Source organism: Ochotona princeps, chromosome 19 (assembly GCF_030435755.1).
Source record: "Ochotona princeps isolate mOchPri1 chromosome 19, mOchPri1.hap1, whole genome shotgun sequence".
Lineage (NCBI taxonomy): Eukaryota > Metazoa > Chordata > Mammalia > Lagomorpha > Ochotonidae > Ochotona > Ochotona princeps.
Window position 1 is genome coordinate 34,949,659 of NC_080850.1, and position 17,127 is coordinate 34,966,785.

The 17,127-nt window shown below is 54.6% G+C and overlaps 1 long non-coding RNA gene across 2 annotated transcripts in view; it reads right to left on the minus strand.

Moving 5' to 3' along the window:
* Positions 1–17,127, minus strand: part of LOC131482662 (uncharacterized) — a 170,955-nt gene that overhangs the window by 148,156 nt on the left and 5,672 nt on the right. The window contains exon 2 of one of the 2 annotated variants that reach the window (XR_009247205.1): positions 13,386–13,536. This is a non-coding gene — a long non-coding RNA (uncharacterized LOC131482662). Of the gene's footprint in view, positions 1–13,370; positions 13,537–17,127 lie in introns of both variants that reach the window. The other variant, XR_009247206.1, reaches the window with a different exon arrangement.

The window sequence follows — 17,127 nt, forward strand, 5'->3', positions numbered from 1 at the left end:
GGGACACTGTGCAGCAGGCCTCAGCACACCCGGGCTACCTCTGCCAGGGCCTTGGACCTGAGGGGTGCTAGCTCTCAGGCCTCAGCATCGGAAATTACATTTGCCCATTTCCCCCCAGGCAGACTTGAATGTCGCCCTCCAAGTCCCTGGAGTGCACCTACTGGAGAGCACAGGGATCCTGGCCAGGGAGAAGGACAGATGCTGGAGGAAGCTGCAGTCAGACATGGCGGGTGAGCCTCCCCAGCCTGCAGCCCCTCAACACAGTAGACGTGTACCCCCACACTTCCACAAGAGCCAGCAACAGGGCCTGGACAGCAAAGCTGAGCCAGAGGCCACTGGGCCAGGAACAGGTTCCCTAGAGAAAGAGGACTCCACATGCCCTTCAGCCCCCAAGCCCTACTACAGACCTTTACACAATGCCATCTTGGGTGTGCCCTCACCCTGGCAGCCCTGTGTCCCTCTCTACATTCCCAGGCCTGTGCTGTCTGTTACAGCAGTCAGTACCCAGTAGACACCCCTAAGCAGATGCTTCCTGGCTGCAGTAGGCACCCCAAGCCAAGGGTACAAGGGCTCACCAGGGTCACACAGCTGGCACATCCCACTGCCCCAACCCAAGTGTCCACAGTGCAGCCCCATTGGCTGGCACCATCCTGCCTCTGGGCTGTCTGGTCTGTGTCTAGGCCACTTGGAGAGCCTGGGCAACTGCAGAGCCACTGAATGTGCCCTATTCACTGGAGAAGGCATCAGCGCACCATTCCTCCTTTGGGACTGTGGCAATCAAATGACCATCCTGTGCCAAGGTTTCTTCACCTGTGAAACAGTCCCCATTGTAAGCCCTCTCACTCTGGGGCTCCCAACAGGTGCTGAGTCACAACGTGCGACTCCAGGCTATGGCTAAAACCAAGTCTCATGACCCAAGGATAATGTTCCCATTATGCCGAGGGAAAACAGACTGCGAGATCAACATCCCTTGTGCAGCTGCCTTGCTGATGGGCTTTCCTGAGTGGGAAGGAAGAGGGAGCAGGGAAGAGGGAAGTCTGGCCACACATGGGGAATACCCAGGGCGCTGGGCACACAGAGCCAGTGCAGGGCAGCCACAGCAGGGCTGGTACCAGACAGTGTTCTCCAAGCCCACCCTTCACCCATGGTTGGAAGGAAGTGTCACTGCCACACTCTGCCTCCCTATTCCCACACCTTCCTGTTCCCCACTCACAGTTCTTCTGAGAGTCAGGATCGGCAGAGGCAAGTATGACACCAGAAGTTGGAGTTCCAGGGGCACCAGGTGTAAGGCCTGGGGGGTTCCAGGATGATGCACCAAGGCTTTGGGGGTTGGGGGTAGAGTGATTGGCCCTGGTCTAACAAGCCTGAGACAGAGCGTGGTTTGTCTGCCTAAGGTCACACAGCTCCTGGGTGGCTGAGGTGGGATGTTGGGCCCCCAATACCTCCTCACCCCTGCTTTGCCAGTCGGGTTCATGGGAGCCAAGGATGGATTTCTGGGGCCAAGATGGACCAAGAAATGGCTGCAGCCTGCTCCCTGCTGCCTCCCATGCGACCCTAAGCCCTCAGCCCACTGGAACCCAGGACCTCTTCCGGCTCCCTTGTATCCACTACCACTGCCTGGGAGGGCTGGCGGGCTCACCCTGAGCAGGAGGGTCCCTCAGTCCCAGGCCCGTGCCCCCGACCTGCTGCCAGCCAGCAGGCTCAGAGAAATGCCACACAGAATCTGGAGCGGGCAGGGCAGGGTGAAATCCCTCTTTATAGAGTTATTTTTGCTGTGGAATTTTCACTGGCCTGTAAAATATTTTTATATTTATTACACGTTTAACGGGAGCTCCTAGAACCAACAGGGTGTAAATAATGAAAACTAGGGCAGTAAAGGCCCCAATAAACCTTGCACCAGCCCTTTGATGCTCCCCGGGAGCTCCAGTTTCTCCTTCCTCCCAGACCCTAGTCCTGCGCCCCACAGTCAGCCCCGAGGCCTGGGGACCCTGGGGAAGTCGATCCTTGGCTCCCAGACATCAGGCTTACCCATGGGCAGCAGGGGTCTGATCAGCAGCAGTACTGACCATAAAGCACCTACTGTGTGCTTGCCCAAGACATGTGCTCACAGGAGGTGGGCCAGAATAGGTCTGCACCCATCTTCCCCAGCCCTGCAACCTCAGATGGCTGCCATGATGCCAAGGCCCCTAGGACAGCAGCTTCATGGGACAGAGCTGTGTCAGAACACCAAACAAGGGGGAATGTGACATCTCAGCAGGACATGTTCCCTCCGAGTACGGATGCTACATGCTCAGCAACACCCTACTTCCTTGCACCTGCATCCAGTGTTGTCCCCCAGAGCCCAAAGAAGCTTCCTGGAACTCCCATCTGCACCTCTAGGTTCCTTGGAACTATCCCCAGGGGAGGCAAGATCTTGGATCCTGTCCCAGGCAGGCTCCCAGAGGCACAAAGAGGGCATGAGAGCTGCCCAGCTGGTGGCAGAGCCTGGACTAACTTCAGGGATAAGCACCCCACACCCACACAAGTGTATCTGGCTTGAGCCCATGCCCAGTCGGGAATCATCTGGATGCCCCAACTGCTTGCCAAGGGCCACCAGAGACCAGCGGACTCTTCCAGGACCAAGTCCAGACCCGAAGGTGTCCCAACAGGGCGAGGTGCTTCGCTCCATACTGCTCCAGTCTGCACAAACCTCTTACAATGGAGACCACACACACACACACACAGAAGCTCCCTGACCCTTCATCTAAGACAAAGAAAGTCTAAGGGTGGATGGTGCAGGTGCTGAAGTAACCACAGCACATGACTAGCTGACCCCAACTTTGTAAGCCAACCCCTTGCTCCTGTGTCTCCATTTCTATTCCATTCAAGAGGCCAGATGGTGAATTTTCCTGAGGGAAGCCTCCACTGGCTAGCTGCTTATAGTCCCTCCCCTGTATAGCCTTGGTCAGTCTTCATGACCACACAGGGTTTCTGTGCCAGCCACGCTCCATCCTGGTTATCTCTATGCCTGCTGCCCCACCCAGAGGCCAGGCAGAGCCCTTGCTCAGGGCAGAATCCCAGGGGGCCACGGGTGGCCAAGTGCGAGGGTGAAGTGCATGAACTTTGGCGGCTCTTCAGACACCAGCCCGGCTGGAGTGGCTCCTCTCCGGGGACAGATGAAGCGGCTGCTCCTGCCTCCAGCTGTTGCACGGCCAGGAGATTCTTGTCTCTCAACCCCTGATAATTATAGTCCCTGGTGTTTGGTTAACACCCGTGTCATTGCAGGCTGTTGGAGCAAGCCAAGTCTGAGCGCAGAAAATTAAACAGCCTTTGACAAGTGGCCCGTCCCCCTGTGGCATTGCATGGAGCTGGCCAAAGGGGCCGGCAGCCATGGCTAGGATTTGCTGGCCCACCCGGGAGCTGGCACCCCAAGGCACATGCAGGAGGCTCCAGGGAAGGAAGGAGAAGCCTGGGGTGGGAAAAGCCTGTGGGAACCACACAGCTCCTGAGGAGAAGAGGGGAATGGAAACTCCCCAGGGGGAGGCTGGGCAACCTTCTGCCTAGGAACAGGGCCACCTGGATATCCCGTCCCCTGAGACCACCCACCCAGAAGGAGTGTTGCAGCTACAGAGGCAAGATGTGCTCTCAAACAGGCCTGGGGCTCCAATCCTGCCTACGGGCTAGGCAGGTGCTGAACCAATCTCCACGGGCACAAAGAAGCACCTCACAGCAGTTTCCGGCTCCTCTATCCCCAGAAGGCAGCCACGAAGTGAATGACAGGGTATGGGCCCCTTCTCCCACACCCCTGTCTGACCCACCACCCATGTAGCTGAGCTCCCAGGGACAGCAGTGGCCAAGGGGACTCCACCCATGCCCCTGAGGCCCCAGGGGACTTCAACGTCCAACATTCAGTCTCCATGTCCTGCCCAAAGACAAACTCCCAGGCCTTACAGTCAATCCACAAACAGGGGAGGGTGTTAGGCTCCCTGCAGTGGCTTCTAACAGGCCCAGGGGTTGCAGAAGGACCAGTGCTGGGGCTGACAGAGCTCTTGCCATGCCAGCTCTTGCCTGGCATCCATTCCAAAAGCTGCTGCAGCGTCCCATGGGCAAGTGAGAAAACTAGGGAGGCAGGCTCCTAGGGGCTGAGAGACATGTTGGAAATGGCAGCTCCAGGACGAAAATCCAGATAGGACAGGGTAGGCTTTCTACAAAGGGCAGAACAAGGACAGGCTCAGCCTACTTCTGTGCTGAGCTGCAGCTCGGGGAGCCCCCAAAGACAACCGTGGAGCAGACACTCCTGGCAGGCTCCGGTAGACAGCACACATGTTCCCCGTGCTCCCCAGCCAGGCTCCAGCACGCCGGAGATATTATTATTATTTATTGTTTGCTGAGTGCCGACAGCATGGGGAGTGTAAAGGCCCCAGGGCCTAGGCCCTGCCAACACAGCCTGCATGCCGCCAGCCAGCACGGTGCAGCTCCACCAAGACACAGATGCACAGCCGCTTCCTCTCCCAGCCTCAGTCCAGCGCCCCATGTCCCTCAGTCTGTCCTGAGCCCCACCTGTGTTCCCAGGGCAGAGACCCAAGTCCCATGAAGAGTGGGAGGAGTCCCCCGGAGGCCCAAGCCCGTCTGGGTACTCAACCTGCACTCAGCCTGACTCTGGCCTGCCTGTGCGACTGCAGCAGGTTCTCAGAGAAAGCAGCATGACCCAGTCACCACTGCCAGCCACTCACAGCAGCTGCCTTCTCCAGAGAGAAGTGAGGCAGGGAGGCACAAAAGGGAAGGCCAGCTCCAAAATCAGGCTTCCAGGCAAACAGTATTACCAAGTAATAGGTTTAAAGATCAGAAGCAACACAAAAATCTGTGATGAGGGAGTAGTGTTTGGTGTTGCATGTTAAACCCACTCCAGCAACCCATATATGTACCTGTGCCAGTTCTTCCACTTCTAAACTGGCTATCTGCTAACACACCTGGGAAAGCAGCAGAAGATGGCCCAAGTGTGCAGGCCCTTGTACCCATGTCAACGACTCAGAAGAAGCTCCTGGCTCCTGGCTTCAGCTTGGCCCAACCCTAGCCATTGCAGCCATTTGGGTAGTGAACCAGCAAGTGGAGAATGTTTCTGACTCTCTCTCTACTCCTCACCCTATAGTAATTCTGAGTTTCAAATAAACAAATCTTTTTTAAAAGATTCGTGATGAGCAAAATAGCAAAATCCTAACTTTGAAAGAAAAATGGGAGAGAGAAATCAGTAGCACTGATTTTTCCTTTACTTCAGGCACAGCCCATCTGGGAGGGGTCCCAGACCATTCTCTATTCCAGAAGCATCACTCCAACCTCTCGGTGGTGTCAGAGTCCACATGTGGTTCATGAGCCGCCCCCCTTGGGACAGAACTGCCCACTTCCGGGGGTAGAAGGGCCAAAGCCTTTCTACAAGTCCCTGGGGACCATACCAGCAGGTAGGGGTGAGACAGGGAAAGGCTGTACCTTGTGGTACTTTTATGGCCCAGTTCAACCCTTTCCACCATTACTCAGAAATGAGGGGTCTCACTCTGGGGTCCCAGGACTTCCTGTTCCCACATCACCTTGGCCCAGCCCCCTCTCCTATCATATGTTCCCTGGGGTGGCAGGAACTCTGGGAGGTGACACAGGAGGTGACCTGCAGGGCCCCCTCGCCAACCAGAGCTTGGTCACAGACAAGAAGTGTGACACCTCACAGAGGGAAAAGTCATAGCCAGGGACTACAGCAGCAGGGTCCCACCCCTCTCGTTCCTCTCCTGACATGCCTTCTGTGTGACCGGAAGCCAGGTTCCTGGTTCACAGTCTGGGATCAAAAATAAGGCCTGCACTCCAGAATGAGTGTCCAAAGCAGTGAAAGCCCTCCCAGCTACCCACACTCCCAGTGCACTGTCTGGGGATCCTCCCCACACTAGAATCCTCCAGGGAAGGGCAGAGAAGGCATCCCAACACCTCCCAGCTTTTCAGATCCAGCCAGCTCAGCACTGCACCTGTCCAAAGTGCCAATAGCACCCACCAGGCTCTGGCCACCACAGTCAGCCAAGGGGGCGGAGGGAGGAAGGGCGTCATGTGTTCCTCCTCGCCCTCCCCTGGATGCTCCCTATTGCCTGCCTCCTGACACAAGCAACAGGAACAGCCAAGAGGCAGGCATCCTAACACTGGGTGCAGACTTCCACCAGGAAGGTCAAGTCTCCCCTGAGAACCCACACACACCAGGGCATCTGGTCAGAGTCCCTACGAGCAGGCCCGGGGAGGCTGCTGGGAGGAGGATAAGAAGAGCACTGGGGGTTCATGCACCCCTTGGTCTAATCTGAGGCTCCCACTCAACAGCCATGCATGTGCCCACTCAACAGGCATCCATTAAGCTCCAAGGAGAGCATGCAGCCTTGTGGCTACCACATCCTCACCCCATGCCAGGTAATGCCTCTGGGAGGCAGCAGTGTGGGAAACCTGGACTGCATTCCTGGAACCTGGCTCTGACTCTGGCCCTAGCCCACCCTGCCACCATAGGCACTAGGGGAATGGACACGTGAATGGGATCTCTCTCTTTTAAAGATTAATTTGAAAGATAGATTTACAGAGTGGCAACAGCCAAACTTGAACTGATACAAAGCTGGGAACCAGGAGCTTTTTCCAGATCTCCCACCTGGGTACATGGTTCCAGAGGACTTAAGCCATCCTCTGCTGCTTTCCCAGGCTATAAGCAGAGAGATGGACTGGAAGTGGAGTAACCAGGACTAGAACAGGCACCCATATGGAAATCTGGTGCCACAGGGTGAGGACTAGCCTGTTAAACCACAGCACCAGCTCCCCAAACACCACACACACACACACACACACACACACATTTAAAAAACCCAATCACTGACTATGTGCAGGCATTCTCAGCCCCCACCTCCAGCAGGGTGCTAGGGTGCTGGCCCACAGCTGGCCCACAGCTGCCCCACATCTATGCCCTCCTGCCTGCCTGGGCCTGGAAGCTGCACGCAGCCTCCCAGAGAGAGACGTATCTGGAGCTTCCCCTGGTGTGCATCAGCCTGCGCAGCAGCCAGCAGCTCAGAGCGGGAGATAGCATCAGGGAGACAAGGGGACCCGTGTAGCACACAGTGATTCACAGCCTGAGACATCCCCGCCTGGGGCTCCCGCCCAATTATCAGCCCCACCATCTTCAATTACCAGGCTTGTCACTCATCCCCCAGCCATCTGAAGGAAGTGAGTGAGGAGATTAATGTCGTTTTAAAAACTGCTTTCATCCCTTAAAAGGATTCCTGCACAGCTGCCATTTGCATTTCTAAGAGGAAAGGTGCTGAGAGGAGCAGCAACCAGACTTGGCTGCTGCCACCTGGCACCTCAACCATCTCTGCCCACCCTTGTTTTCCCCAAGGTCTCCCCAGGACCTGCCAGGGAGGCTGTTCTGGGGCTGCAGGAGGCATGGGGGGCACCCTATCTGCTGAGGTTTAAGTTGGCTCAGGATCAACAGCTGCCTCCCCAGACCCCGCCAGAAAAAGGAGCAACAGTACCATACACCCAGCAATGCCAAAGGGCAGACTCTTCCCCAGGGAGTGCCTGACAAGTAGTGGGCTCCCCTACCCTCAAAGGCAAGTTAAGTCTTAACCCCTACCCAGAACCCGAGAACCTTGACCCTATTTGGAAACACAGTCCTGGCAGGTGTTAGTATCTAAAATTGGGTCACTTGGGACTCAGGCGTGCTCTTAACCCAGCATTTCCCGGGGTCCTCCTGGAAAAAAGGGAATTGGGACATAGGCAGGTAGGGGACAGTAAGACCCAGGCAGATGGGCAGCAGCTAGGAGCTGAGGGACAACAGGGGCAAGGGCAGACAGAGGTGACAGAGGAATCAAGCCCGACCCCGCTGCTGGCAGCCTGGCCTCCAGGGCTGTAAGAAAATCCAACACCCCAGGTTGGCAGCACTGGTCACGGTAGCCAGAAGGGACAAACACTCCACCTAAGGTTGCCCCAACCCCAGCACCAGGGTGGGAGTGGGGAGTGGACACAGCACACGGAGCACAGGGGGTTACTGTCAGTACAAGTCCTCCCAAGTACTCATGGAGCAATTGCAGCTCCCAGTTTTGACCAGCATCTCTGAGTGCATCACCAAGCCAGTAGCTGGAGTTCCTGACCAGGCTGTCCAGACACCACTCCACAGAGTCCCAGACAGAGTGAAGGTGAGGCAGTGCCCCATGGCTCCAGGTAAACAGAGGTAGAAGTGGGCACACCCTTGGGTCAGTGCCAGGTTTGCCGAGTTGCAGCCAAGGTGAAAACCATAGCAACCAATGGGAGCATGCCATACTGGGACAGGGACCACTATACCTCTGGCACCCAGCAGGGGAACAACCTGCCAATTTAGCTTCAGAGATGCAGGTAAGTTGCACACAGGTGAGGATGGGTGGGGCATGAAAGCACACCCTGCCGCATCACCAGGACAGAATCAGGAGGGCCTTCACCAGCCTGCCATCCAGGCATCAGCAATGGCAATAGCCACCAGGACCCAAAGGTGTGAGGCTGCCTTCCACTGACCAGGGAGTCAATGTCACCGCTGTGTCTGGCAGGAGGCAGGCACAGGGCACAAGCAGAGAGTCTGGATATGCAGGCTGAAATCCCAGTTCATTAGCTGACTGGCTGTGTGAGCCCCAAGGACAGGCTGGCCTCAGTCTCCCCATCTGCATAATAAGCAGGCAACTGACCTGCCTCTTGGGGCAGGGAAAAATGAGTGGATTACTACACTGAAAACAGACCAGCACCATGGAAAGTGGGACCAGCATGACAGCACAACACAACAAATAAAACCACTGCCTATAGCTCTGGCATCCCACATAGACACCAATTCCACAACCCAGCTACTCCACTCCCTGCTAACATGCCTGGGAAAGCAGCAGAGGATGGCCCAAGTGCTTGAGCCTCTGCAACCACATGGAAGACCAGGAAGAAGATGCTGGCTCCTGGCTTCGGACCAGCCCAGCCCTGGCCATCTGGGAAGTAAACCAGCAGAAGACCTCATCCATCTTTATCTAATTTTATTGTTCAAAGAAATAAAAAAAATTTAATGCATAGAAAGTGCCAGGCACAAAGCCTAGCACATGGCATTAGCTGACACTGTCTGCTGCCATAATCCATGTCCTTACAACTCCAGGAGGGGAAGAATCTTCCACAGATGCTTCTCCGTGTGATGATACCCAACTGTTATTGGCAGAGAAGAAAGCCCTGTGCCAGGAACACAGGACGGCTAGCAAAGCCCAGTGGCAAAGCTGACATCATTCTGAGAGGATGAGACACAAGATGCATCTGTGGAAATGGAGTTGGCCCGAGCTGGGAAACCAAGCAACAGCTGAGTGTTGGGGGCTTAACAGGAAGATTGCCAGGCAAGTCTTGCCCAGTCTGTAAACCACAGGGTGACTGCCCAAGCCAGAAGGGTGTCCCAGTCCAAGGGTGTGCTCTGGAACAGAGTGGGGACAGAGCATGGAGGAGCCGGAGCAGGGCATGTGTGCACACAATCACAGGAGGGAAGGTTGAGACCAAGTTGGGGAAAGGCCTTGGATGTCACCCTCAGGGTCTCAGCTTTATTCCCAGGCTCCACCAGGTCACATCAGACAGGGGGCATCTAGTGAGAGGCGAATGTGTACACAGACAACCTCGCTCACAAAGCAGCCAGGGAGGAGGCCACGGTGGCCCCAGCTCCCCTCACCAGCTGAGCCATGCTCTCCACCTGCCCTTGGATGTTTCTTCCCAAGAGAGACATTCTCAAAGTTCAAATCCCTGGAGAACCTCCTTCCCCACATATATATATACTCACCCTGCTATCCTGTTGAAGGACATAACACCCATAGCTGCCTGCTACCAGAATAAGCCAAGACCTTTGGGAGGAAACATTCATATCTCCAACTGACAGATGGAATTAGGCAGGAAGACGGGTTGAAGCCATGCATTGGAAGCCCCCAGATTGCAGGCTGGCTCCAGGTATTGCAGCCAACGCACTCTGTAGCACTCAGAGCCTGTGGCTCCTTCATACTCCTCCTCACTCCTCTCCCCAGAGATACCTTCTGCCCATCCGCTCAGTCCAGGCATGCTGGTGGGTGGATTTCTTTCCAAGTGCAGGCTGAGCTATTCTGTGTGGTGGAGATGCCCCTCATGGCTCTGTGACTTATCTACCAAGTCCTGGACATGCTCTGACCTCACCAGCCTGGCATAGATGCTGCCCACATCACCCTGACTGTCTGCCTGGCAGCTGGAGCCACACCAAGGGCAGCTGCTCCAGGAGGCACTAAAATTAGGTGACCCATGACAGCCAGGACACAGCAATCATGGGCAGCTGCCCACATTGCCCAGAAGGTCATCCCTGCCCTCTCCCAGGACTCAAGCTGAAGGAGAACAGACATCCCCTCTTATATCCAGGGGAAGGGAGGCTGCGAGAAGGGCAACGACCATCTAGCTCTTGGGCCTGCATTGCTGTTTATCCATTTAATAATTATGCCTGAGACTAAGAAGGCCTATGAAGGTATTTAGAAAAGTTTGTGGGAGAACGGAATTAAAAGTATGGGTTTATTTTGATGCAAAAAAATTTTTTTCATAAACATGGAAAAGTTATGTCTGCATTTCAGAATTTGGAGGAGAAGCAGCCAAATCAACTCACACTTTTCATTCTATTTTTCCATGAACTTTTTGGGTATCCTCGCACACCCCTCTAGTACCAATTTACAACATTTTGTGAAGTGGCAAAAGGACAGAGCTGTCCCATGCAGTCACCAGAGCTCATCTCACACACACGTTCTGCCGTGTTTCTCTCCTTCATGAAAAGCACACTTTACAAGCCATCTATAAATGACTCCTTCTCCTACTCAGAATCAGAGTGTCCACCCTCAGACATGCTGCAACTACTTTAATGGCAATTAATTTAACTTAATTTGAAGCAGTGTACAACATTCTTCTCCATCAATATGCTGTAATTAAAGCACTAAAAATGCCTCCTGGTTGATACACCGAAGCCGCTTCCTCCTCTTCCTCTGTGCTAGTGTAAATAATGCTGCAGTGGACATCCCAGGGTGTGTGTCCCTGTGTGCATCTGGGATGATGTTCTCAGGATGGATCCCAGGCCATGGAATGAGTGAGTCACAAGAGAAGCATACGGTAAGGCCCCCGTTACCGACTGCCTCCTGCGTGCCAGAAAGTCAAACCCAGGCCAGCCTTGGGAGCCGCCCCACATACCTCGGCCAGCTCTGGCCGGGGCTCCTCGCAGCCACAGTTTGCTCATTCCTGGGATAATTTCTCTCCCAAGGCATTGAGCGTCCATAAAACCTGCCCATGGACCACATGCCTCTCTGCTGTGCAGGGCTGGCCCACAGTTCTTTTTCCCTCCAATGCAGTCACAGCATCCGGCAGACGCAGGCACTCAGGCAAATCCCAGGCCCAGAGATGCCGAGCCACTGCTGCGCCAGTGTGTACACAAGCCTCCGATGAGGGGTCAAAGTGAAACCCATTGATGAGGGCCTGCAAACATCCCTCAAGGACCTCTCCTCCCTAGGTCCTTCGCCCCCAGCTGCCCCTGCTAGCACACACCCAGGAAACAATCTCCTTGAGTGCGGCTATCCATCCCCTTGCAAGGTTAACAGATGACCCAAATTATGACACCAGACCTCAGCCAGCAACCCATAAAGCGACTGGGCCCAGAATGGAATTGCCTTTGCATTTACCAGCAGACAGACTCAACTCCAGGCATGGCGTGAACAGGGGCTGTCTCCGGTGCGCAGTCTGCCTCCCTCTCTGGCAAGTTATGGATGGCACTGCTGTATCGCCCATCATAAATACAGCCCCTGGGCTAAACAAAGCCGACAGCTTTGTGCCAATAACCTTTGAACCCCTCAAGCCCAGTGTCAATTGTATTTGTCTTCAGGCTGAGGTTTACTCTAGACTGTTTGCTAAATCAGGCCTCATCTGCAGAGATAACTCAAATATATTACAGGCACCAGGCAGACACCAGGCAGGGTCTCCCCCGCAGGGCCCCACAAGGGTCTCCACCCCAGCAGCCGGCACCTCCCTAACCACTCAACGCATCTGACAAGGAAGGAATAAGATACACAGCCAAAGAAGACATGCTGAGACCAGCACGGTCAGCAGGGCTCCACAGAGAACTCTGTGCGACCCCCAGCAAAGCCACCTGCCAGCATGAAGCCCCTGCCTGCTCCCCAGTGACAGGAAGCCCCACTCCACCTGACTAGAAGGATTACTCACCCACCAAAGCCGGGCACAGGAAGGTGGGGACTCTCGCAAGCGAAAATGCAGCCAGTACAGAAAAGCAGCCTGTCCCAGAGCCTGCTGGCCAGCTAGCTGGTGAGGCGGATGGACACACCAAGAACCCAAAGCTGAGGAATCACTCTGGGAGGAGAAGCAGCAGCATCGGTGGGAACACTCCTGCCGGATCAAACCTGAAACAGTACATCGTCAGCTTTTTCACTAGCGTGACACAGCAAAGGTCAAGGCTCACTGTGGTCAAGCAGGTGCAATCATGGGCTGCTGATTTGCATGATTTGCATTTCCTGAGTGCCTACCACACATTAAGCCCTGGGCTGCTGCCAGGGAGAATTCCCATAGCCAGGCCCCTCCCACGCCTAGCCTGAATACTCTCACCCTCTCAGCCAGTACCCAGAGCCCCCAGGCCACTCATTTGGCATACCCAACCCACAGCCTCCTACCAGGCAGTGGGATGTGGGCTGGGAAGGACCTCACTCTGCTGCTCTGCGTCATGGCTGTGAGGCAGTCAAGGCCAGAAGCCTCTACCAAAACCATATCCCATGATCCTTTTCGCAAACCAACAAGATGAAACTCAACAAGGTAAATTGAAGAATAGGAGAGCAAAGAGGGGCTACAGCTGCGTCCCAGCTGGCACAGGCCCCAGGCAAGTGGTATCATTCTAGGCACGCACCCCACCTGTGCACACTCAAGACTCACGTCTGTGAAAAGGGGACAACATACTTTACAGAAAAGGCCAACGCCGTGACAGACCCCATGGGGACCCCCACGGCCCTCCACAGCATGAAACACATGCCCCCTGCCACTGGACCACAGAGCAGCGCATCTTCCAACCTGATGATCTGGATTCTACTTCTAATTGGCTCAGAGACCTTTGGAAAGGGCCCCTCATCCTACCTGGGGCATTCCATCATAATACAATACAACACTCACACGCGACTGGCCCTCTGCAGCACCTTCAGCTCAGATGCTACTGGGCTGATGCTATGACATGGGCCCCATCTCCAGAGGTCAGCTCAACACCCCTGACCCTGCACCAAAGGGAAGGGAGTCCCCTGCGCAGGAAGTTGCCAGAACCAGGTTGGGGAGGGGCAGGTAAGGATGTCCCCATCACTCACTGTTAGGAGCCTCACCATATCTGGGGGTGAGGGATACCACGGGGCTCCCCATCTCATCGTCGCCAGCTCCTGGGGGAAAGCAGCCGAAAGCAACCCTGCTCACTGTCCTGGCTTTCTTCTTGCCATCACCCCACCTGGAGGAAGCGCCGCACCAAAGAGGCTGAGCCTGTGCCGAGAAGAGAAGGCAGAAGACATTTATAAACGACCCTCTTAGCTGTTTACGAGACACCCTCTGAGAGAAAGCAGAAGAGGACAAATAAACTTGAAGTAGGGAGCCCTGGCCGGGCGTCCCCAATGGGCTTTGCTAAGTCCCCCGCACCGCCAGTGTTTCTGCTCTGTCTTTATGGCCGCCTTTACGGCCCTGTGTTTGGGTATCCTTATCAGGGTCCGGAAGGATAGAGTGAGCAAGACCCAAGGCAAAGGCAGGCCCTGCAACTCCATGAGCAGAGCCAGGCGGTGGAGATAACCCTTGTGGCCTTCCCAGTCAGGCAGACAGGCAGGCAGGTAGGCAGGCAGCCGGGCTCCTGGGCACAGTGATCAGTGTGCGGACCCAGGGCCTCCCAGGAGCCCTGCAGGAACTAATGCCACACACAGACAAAAACACAAGTGGGTGGACTTCAGGCTGAGGTGCCCGGAGACCAGCCAGGCAGCACCCATCAGGACGCTGCATCCCCAAACCCACTGAACTGGGCTGTCTCTGGGGTCCTCGCCCAGCACAAACTTACCATTCTTCAGGGACCCTGGGTCATGCCCATGTGGGGGCAAAGCTGGGGCTATGCCATTGCCACTCCCTGAACCTGCCAGGGTTGCTCAGTGTTAAAAAGGCAGAGCAGGCAGAGCAGGCATTTTGTACATGTGTCCTGTCAGGGTGCCTGGATGTGAGTCCCAGAAGCTCTGTCTCTGATTCCACTTCCTCCTGATCACACCTTGAGAGGCAGCAGGGGATGGTTTCATAGTTGGACCCTTGCCGTGCACAAGGAACACAATTCCCAGCTCCCACTTTCAGTCTGATCCAATCCTGGCCATGGAGGGCCTTTGGGGATTCATTCTCTCTCTTTCTCTCTCTCTCTCTCTCTCTCTCAGAGGAAGTTTCTGCAGCTCAGCTGCAGCCATGCAGCCACTTGGGGAATGAACCAGCAAACAGAAAATCTCTCTGTATGTCCTCTCTGCAAATCTGCCTTTCCAATTAAAACAAAATCTTAAAAAAAAAAAAAAAAAGAGTACTAGTTGTCCAAAGAGGAAGGGGGACTCTCTACTGCCTGAAGAGCCTGCTGGGCTGGCAAGGTGTCCCCAAGGGAGCCCTTGGAGAGGAGGCAGACACAGCCAGCAGCATCCCGGGCAAGTAGGGTCACCAGTCCGTAAGCACAGGAAACACAGGCAGGACAGCCCCAGCCAGTGCTGCATGTGCCTGATGCTGGTGGAGATGTGGAGCAAGCAGTGGCATCAAGGCATCAACTTGCAGGGTGATTGTTTTGGACGAGGGAGGCAGGTGAGCCACTCCGGCCAGAATGCTCCTTTGCTGTCTCCTGGGCTGCTAGCTGCGTGACCAGGGAGCCTGCCTTCTGGGGCTTAATTGTCCATGAGGCTGCTCCACAGGTGCCCAAGCAGCACAGTGGACTCCCCAAGGGCTGCCTTCGGCCTGGATGCAGCACCTGCTTCTGAGCCCCTCACAGCTCTCAAAGGCGGGAGGTTGTAGGGACACCTGGCACCTGCCTGCTTTCAGCTTCCAGGGCAGCCAGCTAGAGATCCTGGGGGAAACTTCCCCTGGCTGCTGCTTCAGAGGGGTGGAGTGGGGAGAGGGGGCTCCAGATGATGTACAACCTGTTTCTCCCTTCTTGCCCCAGGCATACTTGATCACCCTCCATCCCCAAGACACTGCCTTTCCAAGGGTCCCCCAACAGCTCCCGTTGTGCTAAGAGAAAAACTGACCCCCTCAAGTCTTTTTCAATTTCAACTTTGTGAACCATTTATTTTGAAGCAGTGTAGGCTCACTAGAAGCTACCTTGACAACACAGCCAGGCCCTTGTGTATCTTTCACCCCATGTACCCTAGAGGCTGCTTCTCAGCAAAGCCAAGAACTCAAGACTGGCAAGGTGTGTGGGCTTGTCTGTGCCCTGGTCACATGTATGTTACTGAACTCTGTAGCCAGCTCTCCCCCTGCCGCCGAATGGTCACGGCCTCCCTGCTCCAGCATGCCTGACTTCTGACAACCACGCACCTGTGTGTGACTTCTGCTCACTCTGAGGATGGCCTGCAATGAAATCACCCAGAACACATCCTTTGGGGTGGGGCAGCATCATAGCCATTCCCTCTCGGTGCTCGGTCATGTTTCAGCACTGGCATTGGCTGCCATGGGTTTAATGGCTCACCTCCCACAAGACACGGTGAGCGTTTCCAGCTTGGGGTCACGAAAAATAAAGCTGCTACCAAAACGCACATATCAGACAAGAAGCCAGGCACTTCCCCCATTCTGAGACCATACAACATGGGTCTCTTCCGAATGTCATGGATCAGGACTTCACCACATGTATTTACATATACCTACTTCCTCCCAAAAGGCCTTGGCAGAGCTTTAACTGCTCACAATGACTTATTTTTTAGAAAGGTGGCTTTTATTTTTATTTGAAATGCAGAGTTACAGAGAGGGAGAGACAGAAAGAGGTTTTTCCATTCACTGGCTCATTCCCCAAATGGCTGCAAGAGCCAGAGCTTATTCGATCCAAAACCAGGAGCCATACTACTCTCCCAGCCCCTAATCGGGCAGCTGGATCAGAAGTGGAACATCCAGGACATGAATCAATGCCCAGATGGGATGCCAGCACCACAAGTAGAGATTTAACCTGCTATGCCTAGGGCTGGCCCCTCACGATGCCTTTTTAAAATAAATAAATAAATAAATAAATCTCAGGTCAGTGCATAGTGTAGTAGGTTAAACCTTCACCCCTTCACCTGCAGCATCAGCATCCTATATGGGTACAGGTTAAAATCCTAGCTGTTCTTTTCTATCTCAGAACCCCCCCTCCCCCCCGTCACTAGGGCGGGAGTCTCCTTTCTTAGCTTTTCTAATAAATCTTACTTTAAAACTAAAAAAATAAAATAAAATAATAATCCTAGCTGTTCCACTTCCCATCCAGCTCCCTGCTATGGCTTAGAAAAGCAGCAGAGATGGCCCAAGTGCTTGGATCTCTCTACCCCCATGAGACTCAGAAGAAGCTCCAGGCTCCTGGCTCTGGATGGGCTCAGCTTTGGCCCTTGTGGCCATTTTGGGAAGTGAACAAGCAGCTGAAAGTTCCTTCCCTCTGTTTCTCCTTCTCTCTGTAATTCTGCTTTTCAAAATAAATAAACAAACCTTAAAAAAAATCAAGATGGGAAATGAAGACTGAACACAACACATTTTGTATCAGCTATGCAGGTGAAAAGACACTACCGAGCACGAGGAGGGAGGGCCATGGCACCCTGGCTTCACCCTTTCCCTTCTCACACTGCCAGCACCACTGCAGGCCCACCAGGAAGGGGAGAGCAAAACAGAAGTGTGAGCCAACAGGCAGAAGCCAGAAGCCTTTCTCCATTACACTCTCCCCATTGGCTCAGATGAAAATCCTGTTGACATCTGAGACCCGATATAAGAGGCACCTCCTCCAGGAAGCCTGCTTTGATTACAGGCCCACCCTTCCTCACCTGGCACAACTATGTACAGGAAAAGGGACCTGGGCAGCTGAAGCTGAGGAACCCCCATTACAGCTGAGGACACTTGAGG